Consider the following 13648-nt stretch of genomic DNA (forward strand, 5'->3'; position numbering starts at 1 on the left):
AAAAAAAAAAACAAAAAGTTTGAGATATTATTTCAGATTTTTTTTTTTTTTTTAAATCTTAAGAAAAAAAAAATCCAAGGGCTCTTTCAAGAACTTAAGCTGTGGCAGATTTCGGACTTCGCTTTAATGACTATTAGCACAGATGCCAAGTTCAGAGACTCGTATCCATTAAATGACTCTGCCATTATGGTTGGCAGGTTCCTATTGAATGCCATTAAAAATCTGCTTCTGTGGTGATCAATGAAATTTTGCTGAACGTGGCAACAGCCATCGTCCTTCAAGTAAACTTCTGCAGGATCAAAGAACGGCAGCTGAACTCTAATGTAACAGACATTGCTCTCAGCTGATCAGCCTGGATTTTTTTCAGGTTTACCTGAAGCTACACTTACATCTATATTTCTGGAGAATGAATTGGTTACGTAACCGATCGTCCTGTGCAAAAATAAGATTGTAGATTTGGGTGGAGGGTTGGAAGAGACTGCTTTTATATCACATTTATCTTCTTGTCTCTATTCCTCCATGTGAACAGCCCAGGGGTGAACTCAGCTGAGGACTACCTGCTTTGCCTAGCCTGGAGCACACTGCCCTGCTGATGTCAATGGACATGCACCAGAGACTCTGCCTTTGTGTGTTGGAAAGTGCAGTGATCTGTGGAAACGGTCCCAAATTCCTCCAAAGAATAGCTACTTATTTATGGCATATTATAGACTAATAAATGACATTCTGTCTAAAGTACAAGACCACATGCATGAAGGAAATAATATCATTAAGCATTCTGGTCATCAATTCAATTGATTTTGGTCAGTAGAAATACATCAGCATATGCAATGGCATGTACTAAATCACCATTCCATTAAGCTCATTTGAAAGAGATACGATCTTCCAGAAACTGCTAAAAATATCATGTTAACCAATTACAATAATTTTAATGACACTTTTCAAGAGTGGGGAAAGTGTAGAACCTCTGTCAGGTTTTCGCTGATGTCTGTGTCCATGGATAGACACAGATAAGTATACAGGTGAAACTCGAATAATTAGAATATCGTGCAAAAGTTCATTTATTTCACTAATGCAACTTAAAAGGTGAAACTAATATATGAGATAGACTCATTACATGCAAAGCAAGATAATTCAAGCCGTGATTTGTCATAATTGTGATGATTATGGCTTACAGCTCATGAAAACCCCAAATCCACAATCTCAGAAAATTAGAATTATTTACAAACAGAATTATTTACAAACACTTAGCGATCAGCTTGTAACCGATCCTGACTCACTGTCACCAGAGGCTGAGCGGGCGGTGTTGACTCCTCCCCCGCACTGCCGGCTCGGCCTCCTGTGACAGATGGCAGCGCTCCTCATAATAAGTTGAATGCCCATAATCAAGTTTCTCTCCTACCTGCTGGATGCTGCTCTGTGTTATAGGGGACACAGAGCACCACCAGGGAGGAGGAGAGAAACTAAGGATGCACCGTATTTTCGGAGGGCGAAAAGAGAGAACACACAGAATATACGCGCACACACCTTTTTTTTTTTAAGATAAGGCAATATTGCATTATGGCCACTAGATGGAGGTGGGGAGCATAGGGGAAAAAGTGGCCTAGGCTCCAGATGAGCAGGAGCCTCCATGGTAATGAGAAGTGAGCTTCAGAGCAAGCAGCATGTGAACAACCTAGAACAGCAGGATCCTTAGCTCCAAATCCTTAAAAAATCCTTAGCTTGGCCACAACATGGCTCTCTTAAAGAATGGTTGTTGAACAAGCAGCAATTACCATCTCCCTATCATGTCTGCTATGATGCTCTGACAGCTCCCCCATGCAACTAAAGCACACAATATTGCCACAATTTGGGCAATTTGCTAAATATTCTTTCAGAGGATGATTTTTACCCATCACCCCTGTTTATCATAAGAGAAACCTAGCTTTCACCTAGCTGGGAGTAGATTACACTTGTTTTCAGGGTCTAATATGTTTCTGGTGTTGCAACATTCTCAAACCTTTTTAAGAAAAAAGTCAGGGGCATCTCTCAGAAATTCACCCCCTTTCAATCCTGCTAGACCTGGCCTTATTCCTCTTGCACCACTACAACATTCTAACACATACGACATCTGATCAACGCAGCCAGAATCCAGAAGTTGCATACCTGAGCTATAGAAACAACCACATGCCCCATCGATAACATTAAAGATTATTAAAGTAAATTAAATCGAAAGAATGGAGGGCCTCATTTCCTCCAGAAGGACAACCCATAATAAATGTTGATGTGCTTGGTTTAACAGGAAAGAGGTCTCTACCACCCCAAAGTATAAAGCTCTCTTGTATATAATGCTCCCTCGTGATTAATAATGCTGCCTCAAAGTTACAGTCTCTGTATGAAGCAGTGGTACCGTATTGTCCCTGCCCTCATCCTCCCCCTCTACCAACCCATCTTTTTCTCTCTACTCCATAGTTTATTTCAATTATTTCCACCTATTCTAATACCCCTGAGGCTAATTTTCCTCACAAGCCCCTTTCCCTTCTCACAATGGTTGTGCCCCCCAAGTCCAACCTTTCACACTCTTAACACCAACCCCCCGAATGAATCCGCTAATGCACTGGCCAACACACAAAATGTGACTTTAGTGCATGTGCATAATGCAGGATATGTGCACATAACATGATACATATATGTATCATGTTGCCATCTCAAATATGCCCAACAGTGCCACCCATCTGCCACGATCATCATGCCCGAGGCTCGCCAGCTGATCCTGCCTGCCACACAGCAGTCATTTGGCCAGCCATTACAAGCAAGGACAGAGCAGCGGGGATCGAAGGACATGCAGGGGACGTGGAAGGGAGCACACAGTGATGAGGATCAGTGACAGGCAGGGACAGATCAAAGCGGTGATAGTGGCAGAGGGCTGTTGGATTTTGAAAGAATGGCCATGATCAGCCGCTTATCAGCAACTGGTGATTGCTATTAATTTTCTCAGAAGAGAGAATAGGGGTTCCTTCTGTTATAAGTTCACGATCGCTTTAGCAATCATGAGCGGATAGCAGATTGGAGAATGCAGCCAACATAAAGCTGGCGATACACTTCTATTTTTTTCATTCAACCCACAGGCTGAACAAAAAAAACATAGAACAGATTACTCCATCAACACTAACCAGCGTTGATCGAGGAATCTCCCACTGATTTATTTTCCGGCCGACAGCCGCTGTCAGAATACTCGAACGGAGCCAGCAGCTCATTGTCCGAAGACTTTCCAACCAGCTCCTTCGATCAGCTGATCGAGGGATGCTGGCTGAAACAACAGGATAAAATTTGTATAGCGTATGACCAGCTTAAGCCATTCTGACCTAGCCAGCTGGAAGTTGTCCTGTTTCACCATACGCCTAAGATTGGTGGCAGGGAAAGGGTTTAACCCTGTTTCCGTCAACTGATTTGAATAATAATTGTGCCAAGATAGGTAGAAAATAGAAATAAAAATGTACAAATTAGTTTGATGATACCAATGGCATAGAACAGACAATTAGATATGCTGAGAATGTTTTGATGTATTAGCACACAAGGAAGGTTTCAGCAGCTTAAACATGAGATCCTTCCACAAGATATAGATTCCCATTAAGAGCACAGGAAATGTGCTTACCACTGAAGAACAGGAAATTACTGGATTTATTTCACACATCAACAGCAGCACTGAACTCTGTGTTCATGAAATTATATTCTTTGCAAATGCAGAATCACAAAAGACAAGTAGTATATCAACCACTCAAGTCAACACATTGTAATATTCTTATTAATCCTTTAAACGGAAACTGGAGTATTTTAATGTTTTTTGTTAGAAACACGTACAAAGGATTGCCATATAATGAATCTGTGGTCAGATTATGGGCATTCAAGTATTAAAATACACTTAAGCAGTAATGATCTTTAAAACAAGTCCACACTGATCGCCATAGATGCCATTACTGTGGAGCAATGCATGCTCAAATTTCACAGTAGGAGTACTGAAGTCATTCTCATAATCTTCTTCATGTTGGTTTAGTCTTCTGTGCCAGCTCAGGTTGCAGCGATTGCTGGTTGCCATAGCTGACATGGTACATATGTGACACACCTATGTGTATAGAACAAAACAAAACAAAAAAGTCAACCAGAACTATAGTACCATTGTTACTGCCAGACATGCACAGCATTGTGCATGACTGGAAACATTTCAGTAGAAATGAATTCCATGCACAAATTAAAGCATGCATGAATACAACACAAAATGTATTTGAATCCAAGCAGTGTAAGTTCCTAAATATGACTTGATTTCACCCTCTTGCAGTCCAATAAACAGCAGAGATCACACAGGGAAAGGAAGCAGCAGCACAATCAAGAGCCAAACAGGTGTGCTGCAGTGCAAGGAGCAGGAGGATAGTAGGAGAGAAGAGAGTGACAGAGAAATTAGGTCAAAAGCATGCTGCTTCCCCTTTCACTGTCCAGTAACAGGGTGGGGAGGGGTAAGTGAAACTATAGCAGGTCACCTCCCCTGCAGAATAGGGCTGTGTAGCGGAGCTGTGCAAATCTCAGGGATAATTGGATAAAAACAAAAATCCTTTGGCAGGTAAAACCGCTCTCATGCATATAGTTTTATAAAAGTAATTGAAGGTTTGCCTGGGGTTTAGCCTTATATTCAGCCACCTGATAACCGAATGAAAGGAGACTGCAAATAACTTGGTAAGAAAGAGTAAATATTAAAGATGGAGATGCAGGACTTTTCAGTAGCTTTACAGGTCCCCCATGAATCAATTCCTGAAACAGAAGAATTTTTATTTTAAAAGCTCCACGTTTCTTTATTAAAGGAGAACTATGGGGTCAGAGCTCTTCCCCATAGTTCTCCTTAGGGTAACGGGAGGACACAAAGTAGCGTCCTCCCATCACCCTCAGCTCAGTATACCGCGAGCTACAGCTCGCGGTATACTGAGACGCCGCAGCCGGAGCGGATCCCGACATCGATGTTGAGTTCCGCCCAGCTGCGTGAGTGACAGCTGGCTCTGCCTATCTAGAGGCAGAGCCAGCTGTACCCGCCCCTTCCCCATCCGATCCGCCAGTCAGCGCTGGCAGATCCGAGCAGGGAGGGGGGGGATCTAGCCCCTCCCCTGACACGGCAGAGAGCCGTGACAGGATCGAGAGGTGAGCGAACGCCGGTATATGTTCGCTCACCTCCCGATCTACTGAGCCGACCTGTGACAGTCTCATTGTCACAGGTCGGCTAAAACTATGAGGTGAGTGAAAAGCACTCACCTCATAGTTCTCCTTTAATAATCAGCCCTTGAACTCCAATAAAACAGACTTTGCCTAGGCTGACATGGCAGGATGAAGCATTTCCGCAGTCTGCTCTCTCCCACGGATCAGATTGTACATTACTATTATTTTGTAGCAAGTCACAAGGTGAGAGACTGCAGCAAGGGTTAATATGCGTCACATATTTATGAACACGCCAAAGACATTCACAAGCACCAGGAATTACATGATTGTGTCACCTCTGAGCTTTGAGCCAGCATTTTCATCCAGGAAGTAGAGGCTGACCCTGGCTGACACCTGAACAAAGATGGCTTGGTCCTCCAGGACATATTGAAGCGGACCTTTACCCCTTTTCACTAAAAATCCCCTTAGCATGCAGCTCTGCATGCTGATTTGAAATCATCTTACACTCATTAGTTAAACATATTTTTCTCTTACTTACTTACAATTACTGTTTTTCCACTTCCTGGTCCTCTTGGGCATTAGTGATGTAATGTGCCCAAGAATTGCATCCTGGGAACGTTACATCAGCAGAACATTGCTGGGAAATCTCATCTGTAATCTCACCAGATCTCAGGGAAAGGCATTATCTTTGTGAGATGATGGGCATGGTCCTAGTCACATGTGCCAGAGTTCCAGGAAGTAAAGGGAGATCTATGAATCTGCCCTTTGTAAAAATGGCCACTGTGAGAAGTATGGGGAGGAGCACCCACTGCCTGCTGTTCACATTCAGGTTGGAGGGCGGAGGCTCCACTTCACTGCCATCAGTAGGGGTCGACTGATATCAGTCCCAATGCCTGCTGTTAACATTTCGCTGCCAGCAAAAGATTCTGCAGCTGGACGTAAACAGAATATAGGTACTTGGTATCAGTTATCGGCCTGAAAGGTGGCCCAGAATCGGTATCAGTTCTGAGAAAACCTTATCAGTCAACCCCTACTGAGCATGCATTAACCATGAAAAACTCTGTCTAATGCTGGGTCCACTTTAAGCATATACCCAAATAGCATTTTACTATGTGATATCCATTCAGTTATATCTCAAAGATTCTCAAAGATTCTATGGCCAAACACACTGGGCACCATGTATGATACACTTGAGCCTTTTCCATAACATTTTATTGGCAAATGTTAACAAGGTAAGTCGCCAGTTATTTTATCAACCCTTTCCATATACATGGACTTGGCACCAGCATGCAGAATGTAATGACACATGTCCATAGCCAATATGAAGACACATACATGGGATAATTTCGACAGGAGCCAAGTAACCTACCCGCAAGTATTTGGAGTGTGGAAGCACAGGAAGAAACTCCATGCAGAGAGTGTCCTGGCTGACATTCGAACCATGTACCCGCCCAGTGCTGCAAGACATATGTACTAACCACTAAGCCACTGTGCTGCCATAATGGAATTCGATGAATGTGAAGCATCATCAATGTTATTCTTTATACAAGCTGCTAAAGTGCCTTTATACTTTAAAATAAAAACAAAACTGGAACTAAGTTCAAATAGCAAAACCAATTCTCTTTGAAACACACCAGAGACAGCAAAAGACTACTATATTATTAATTGATGAAAACAGGAAAAATAATGAAGTCCAATTTTATGTACCATGAGCACTGAAGATATATTTCAATTATTGCCGTAGATGTACTTATTAGGTCCCTGCATAAAAATCTCCCTATTCATGCACAGAGTAAAATTAAGAGCTGTGCAATGTGCTGAGCGCAGAAATTCTAAGTGAAATTAATGATTAGAATCTAGATAATAAATGTAGTAGCCAAACACAAGGACTTATTAAATAATAAAAAGGTACAAATGATGTGCTGACCCAGATCAACCAATCGGATAAAAGTGCATTGTAGTCCAGAGTAGTTTTCAATTCTCTAAGCAGATTCCTTTCCATACAGTAAGCAGATTCCTTTCCATACAGCATATGTTACAATAAAGTATGATTATCTATGATTTATTTAAAGACACCCTGTTGGCAGACCATTCATTTCAACAAAAATATTCCCTTAAAAATATATGTGCATTGAATGTATTTTTATGCATGTTATTTACCGGTACAAGCCTCCCTTGTGTAGACATCTAAAAGCCCTGAGCTTTGGTGCAACCATCCTGATTGTGATATCATAGAACCCCAGCAGACGCAGAGATGTCACTTAAAGTGGACTTTTACCCCCTTTCACTAAAAATCACCACAGCATGCAGCTCTACATGCTTTTACTTACAATTATTGGTTTTTCCACTTTCTCGTCCTCTTGGGCTTTAGTGGTGTAATCTGTGCCCACGTAGTGCATCCTAGGAAGGTTACATCAGCAGATTGCAGGGAAATTCCATCTGTAATCTCAGGAGATCTCAAGGAAAGGCATTTTCCAGCCCTGAGATGATGTGAATGGTCACATGTCCTAGAAGAAAGCACAAAAGAGAGGGGCGCCTTCCCTAGTGCAGATGAGTTTTATTCAGCTACAGGCAAACAGTTAAAATGGTACTCACAAAAAGTCCTTAGATAAAAGCCTTAGGACAAAGAACCAGGATAAGGCAAGTGGAAGTTTTGACAGGACAGTTCCTATGTGCCAGTAACCAGCGTTGACGCGTTTCCGGGGCAAGCTCCCTTCGTCAGAACATAGCCTCTCCCTTCCACTTGGTAAATAGTATAGAGCGTCCAATTGGACCGAGCGTCAACGCTGGTTACTGGCACATAGGAACTGTCCTGTCAAAACTTCCACTTGCCTTATCCTGGTTCTTTGTCCTAAGGCTTTTATCTAAGGACTTTTTGTGAGTACCATTTTAACTGTTTGCATGTACCTGAATAAAACTCATCTGCACTAGGGAAGGCACCCCTCTCTTTTGTGCTTTCTTCTAGACACTACCGTCTCCCTGACTGAAGTGGGGCAGCATCCTGCAGCATGCACCCATATTAATTCCTTTGGAGGAGTGGTGGTCTCTGGCGCTTTCTGTTTGGTTTCCATTTGGTCCTATGTCTTAGTCACATGTGCCAGAGTTCCAGGAAGTAAAGGGAGATATATTAATCTGCCCTTAGTAAAATTGGCCACTGTGAGAAGAATGGGAAGGAAAATAAAAATAAGGTATGCAAAGAATACAAAGCCGGCAATTACCTAGTATGTAAGTATGTGTTTGTAGATTGTCATTACTAAACATTTGTAAAGATGCCTTTGTTGTCATTTCAAAGATGTGGGTAAAGTTCCTCTTTAAGTGATACTCTAAATTACAGCCCTTTTCAACCCGGGTGCCTTCTGGCTTCCTCATGGGTGCCTTGGAATTTTCACACAAAGTCATGCTTCGGATGTGAAGAAGGCTCCTGTTGTAAAAGGGAATCAAACTTTTTTGGGTGTTTTTGCTTGGTGGTCCCCCCTCCCTAGAATCCATACCAGACCCGTATTTCGTATAATAGTCTGGTATTGATTTTGGAGGGACCATGTGTTTTGTATATTTATAGTTTTTACATTCTAGGGTTGCCTCAAGAATTTGCATATTTTTTTAACGGTGCTGTGACTGAACAGGTAGTAAGTTAGACATTCCCGCAAGAAGAGAGGACTATGACATGGAAGGAGGGGGCTATGCTAAGGAATCAACTCTTCCTGGACTAGTAACATTTGCCGGTCAATAAAAAATAGTTTATGGAAAAGAAAAAAACACTGCAACCTTTTAAAATACTTGAAGTTTCTGTGCTTTTAGCTGCATTTTTTTTAAGATAGTGACATGGCCTCTGGAATGTGATTGTAATGGGGTACTGGGGGAAAAAAAAAAAAAAAAGTACTGCATAAGGCATACCAATACGATAAGTGCTCAGTTGGATTTGTGACACCCTCAGTAAATGTGTGTGGAAGTCACATGTAGTTGTGGTATGCAGTATATACAGACTGCACTCATATACTACACACATATAATATGGTAATATTCCAAAGTGTAGTTAAAGGAAATTAAACTTGTACCATGTTTTTTTTAAACTAACCAAACAGTACCAAAACTATGTAATCTATGGATTAAGGCACAGTTCAAGCCTAACTACCCTGTTTACATGTGAACTAAGGTACTGCCAAAGAATCTGAAATTCACATGCACTGGTCAACCCCATACGCGAAAAAAAAACAAAAACTTATTGGACCCAACCAGCTTTAACAATCTAAGACCATTCTCCTTCCCGGTGCAACTTTTTTCTATTGAAATAGCAATAGCACAACAATCCTTCCCTCCCCCCATGCCAGGGTGCTATGTGCAATCCTGGACTCTGACCTCACCTTTCAGTCCCAAATCCAATCATTGTCCAAATCTTGCTGCTTTCCCCTCCATAACATCTCCAAAATACGACCCTTCTTAGCCAATACAAATCACAAAGCTACTAATGCACTTACTTATTATCTCTCGTCCCGACTATTGTAGCTCTTTTCCCATTGGCCTACCTCAAAATCGACTATTTCCCCTTCAGTCTATCAGGAATGCCACTGCCAGACTCATCCACCTTACCAGCCACTTAGTATCTGGAACTCCACTCTATTTATCCCTTCACTGGCTTCCAATCGCCCCAACGATTCAAATTCAAATATTAACAACCATTTGCAGAGCAATCCAAAACTCTGCCCCCAGCTACACCAACCTGGTCTCAAAATATAATCCAAACTGTCCTGCCCACTCATCCCAAGACCTCCTACTCCATAGCTCCCTCGTCAGCTCCTCCCATACTCGCCTTGAGAACTTCCCCAGAGTCTCTCCCATCCTCTGGAACTCTCTACCCCAACCTTTCCAGCTATCTCCTACTCTGACTGCCTTTAGGCGATCCCTGACAACTCATCTCTTCAGGGAAGCTTATCCTGTCTCTACCTAACAACTGCACTTTTACTTTCTTAAACAACTTACCATACACAAACTGCGCATGCGCCCGCCCCAAGATCCTTTGTGGCCGTACGAGCAGTTCCTGATTCTCGGCGCGGGAGCGAGCAGCGATAACGAGGTTAAGTTTAAAATGATTTAAAGCGTTTTTTTTTTGTTTTTTTTACACTTCTTGCCTATATCTACTGCTTGCTAGCAGTAGATATAAGCAAAAAAACCGCAGGGTTTAGAACCCCTTTAACTTGTCCTTGCCAAACCCCCCCCCCCGCGTCCATACCTGATTGCCCTGATCACTGGAAGGACACCCTGTCTCCTGTAGGGCCCGACATGTACATATCATTCAGGGCCAGGCAGTAACAGGCACATCTGAAGGGATGCGGGGATGTCCTGTTTGATAAAACATCAGCGTCTGCTCCAGCTTCACGGATGTTTTATCAAACAGGACATCCCCGGAGTCCTTTTAGATGGGTTCTTCAGAACGCTGTTAAACGGCCGGGAGTACGTGACCCCCTCTGCCCTCCCCTCGCTAGCCACTGCCAGGACACTCTGGGGGGGTTTGAACCTCCCTATCCCCCTCCTTATCTACGCCCCTGAAGCTCTCACAAGCAGGGTCCTCCTAACCAACTTGTCTTGAATCTGTACCGTGTCCCTTTATATTGTAAAGCGCTGCGCAAACTGTTGGCGCTATATAAATCCAGAATACGAATAATCATAATCATAATACAGGCTTAAGTGTGAAGGTTTCACTGGAAACAGGCAGATCGGAGGCATTACCCTTACACATCATTACTGAAGCTTCCCTGGCTACAGCTTACCAACATTTCATTACATGAACCACACAGTATTATTGACATCACAATGTACAATTCGTACCATCTTCTATGAAAAGTGTAGACTGCAGATCGCATATTTCATTCGAGAATTACATAGTATGTTGCACAGTTACGGCAGACATAACCGGCATTATTGGAAAATCATAAACTGAGAGATACTCATTACCCTTTGTCTTTTGCCATTATCATTATTGAGCTTTTACTGTACAAAGAACGTCAATAAGCCATTCATGAATGGTGATGTGGACCAGCAGGCAAAAAAACAAGGCATTATGGGTTTCCTGCTTATATAGCCATAAAGAATGGCATACCTAATCAATTAGAATAGTGCAATACTTATCGTTACAGACACTGACATCATTAGAGTATATGGTTTGCTTCAAAATCACAACTTTAAAGTCACTTATAGAGCCCTCAGCTCTACTGAAACCATTATCAACACAGTGGTGTAAAGCAATATTAAAAGGAGAACTATGGGGTTAGGGCCCAAAGCTCAGTATACCGCGAGCTGCAGCTCACGGTATACTGAGACGCCACAGCCGGAACGGATCCCAACAATTATGTCTGGATTCACTCAGCTGCCTGAGTGACAGCTGGCTCTGCCTATCTAGAGGCAGAGCCAAGACTTACCTTGCGTCTCTGCTCGTCTCCCAGCCGAGAATCGGAACTGCGCATGCGCCCGCCCCAAGATCCTTTGCGGCCGTACGAGCAGTTCCTGATTCTCGGCGCGGGAGCAAGCAGCGATAACGAGGTAAGTTTAAAATAATTTTAAGCGTTTTTTTTTTTTTTACACTTGCCTATATCTACTGCTTGATAGCAGTAGATATAGGCAAAAAAAAACAGAGGGTTTAGAAACCCTTAAGACCAATGACATCATGGGGGAGCAGAGAAAATTATTTTTATAAGGAAATTATCTTGTATATTCATTCCTTTACGAGTACTATAAGCAGTTTAGATGGAAACAAATTTTGGAGGCCTGAGCCACAGTTAGTTTCCAAACCAAGGACTTGTGCACAGCTACACAATGAGTGGGTGCTAGTTATCATCAAAATGTGGACCTAGGGTTGGAGGCTTCATCCCAACCAAAACCCTAGAAAGCCTCTGGGTTTCAGAGCTCAGACCAGGACTTGCCAAGCCCTGAGAAAACCAATCTCATTTTCTCCCTACTAGACAGATATTCTGGAACCCCTCACCCTGTATGGGTGAGAACCCTATGTGACACCAGTATCTTCCATGGCCCTGCCATCCAGTCTCATCTCTGGTTTATGATTCCTCACATTCCATACCACATTTTAGTTACCTTTTTACACCTTGACATAGCATTAGCTTGTAATAAAATATATTCTGTAAGCATATGAACCTCTAAGTCTCAACCAAATCCATGTCCTCTACATGTGCCCATCCCTTTTCACAATTTCCTCTCCTGTAACTCTGATCTAGTTTCCACAGGCATGGCCATCTACACCCAAGGTGCAAAGCAAACATCTACCCTGAACACATGAGCATACATTCCACCTAGGATTATCACAAATCACCCAATGGCTAAGACAGACAACTACCTGCTGCCCCTCCCTTCTTTGTGACAAACCCTTACAGCCCATGGCCAGCACCGAGAGCCCAAATTCAGCAAATTATGTAATCTCATGAACATGTTATAATTCAAATTTAGGAAGCTTGCATAGGAGATCCTGCTACTAGATATTACTACTGATACTAAATCCTGCTAGTCAGTTGTTTGATATTTGTGATTAAAGGAGAATTAGGCTGCAGCCAGCCTTAGTGTCCCCTTACCCCAAGCCTGCCTACGCTCATAGTGTTTATTGGGTCTGCCAATTTGTTAGGATTGTGGTGTGGGCCCGAAGTGACGAGGAGGACCTCCCTTGCAACCCCGTCTGATGGCCACTGGGGTTGAGAACAGTAGGTTCAGGCAAGGGGTGCACGGGTGCCGGTTGGCAAATCTTGAGGTCACGAGGATGACTTGGTGACCTGGAAGAATAGCCGTCGTGCCTAAAGGGTCAAGCGAAGGGAGCGTAAGAGACAAGCCGGGTCAATAAGAGGCGGGCAGCAAAGTACAAAGGGTTAACCAGAGAGATATCCAGAGACAAGCCGGGTCAGTAACGAGCGAGCAGCAGAGTACCAGGGGTTAAACGAGAGAGAGGTCCAGGGACAAGCCGGGTCAAAACAGGTAAGCAATAAAACAGGAGCAAGGCAGGGTAATGGAGCTGGGTAAATGACAGGTAACAATAGGAGCAAGTGAAAAATTGGGATTGCAGTCCCCTGAGACTGCGCTACCACGAGGGTGAGGGTGAGGGTGATTGGTTATGGGTTTTGTTCACGCTAGGTGTGCAGCTTCTAGGAATGCGGACCGGGGTGGCCGACGTTTGTCAAGGAGAACAAAAAATGGGGATAGAAGCGCTACTACCATAAGGAATTGGTTTTAAGCAAAATTGGGGAAAAACTTACCACAAAGTAATAGCTGATGCAATATCATCGACGAGGGGTGAATAGAAGGGGGACTTCCACTGGTGGGGATTGTGTACAATCAGTTGTGCTTGTGGGAAGGTCAGGGGGAATTGAGGGTTTGGGGGGTGCTGGATGGTGGTGGGAGCCTGTGTCCGATTAGTGTATGGAAGGGGGGTGACAGGCACGGGTGGACATGGGCTGTTGGATGATGTTGGGACTGAGGGGGG

At 43.3% G+C, this 13648-nt stretch overlaps 1 long non-coding RNA gene across 1 annotated transcript in view; it reads right to left on the reverse strand.

Moving 5' to 3' along the window:
* LOC108785549 overlaps positions 1–4260 on the reverse strand; it is a 9005-nt gene extending 4745 nt beyond the window's left edge. Inside the window, exons 1-2 of the long non-coding RNA XR_001941142.1 lie at positions 4250–4260; positions 1400–1402 (exon numbers count right to left, since the gene is read on the reverse strand). This is a non-coding gene — a long non-coding RNA (uncharacterized LOC108785549). The remainder of the gene's footprint in view (positions 1–1399; positions 1403–4249) is intronic.
* Positions 4261–13648: the final 9388 nt, after the last annotated feature.

The sequence above is a fragment of the Nanorana parkeri genome, unplaced genomic scaffold, assembly GCF_000935625.1.
Source record: "Nanorana parkeri isolate BGI_ZX_2015 unplaced genomic scaffold, ASM93562v1 scaffold9, whole genome shotgun sequence".
NCBI lineage: Eukaryota > Metazoa > Chordata > Amphibia > Anura > Dicroglossidae > Nanorana > Nanorana parkeri.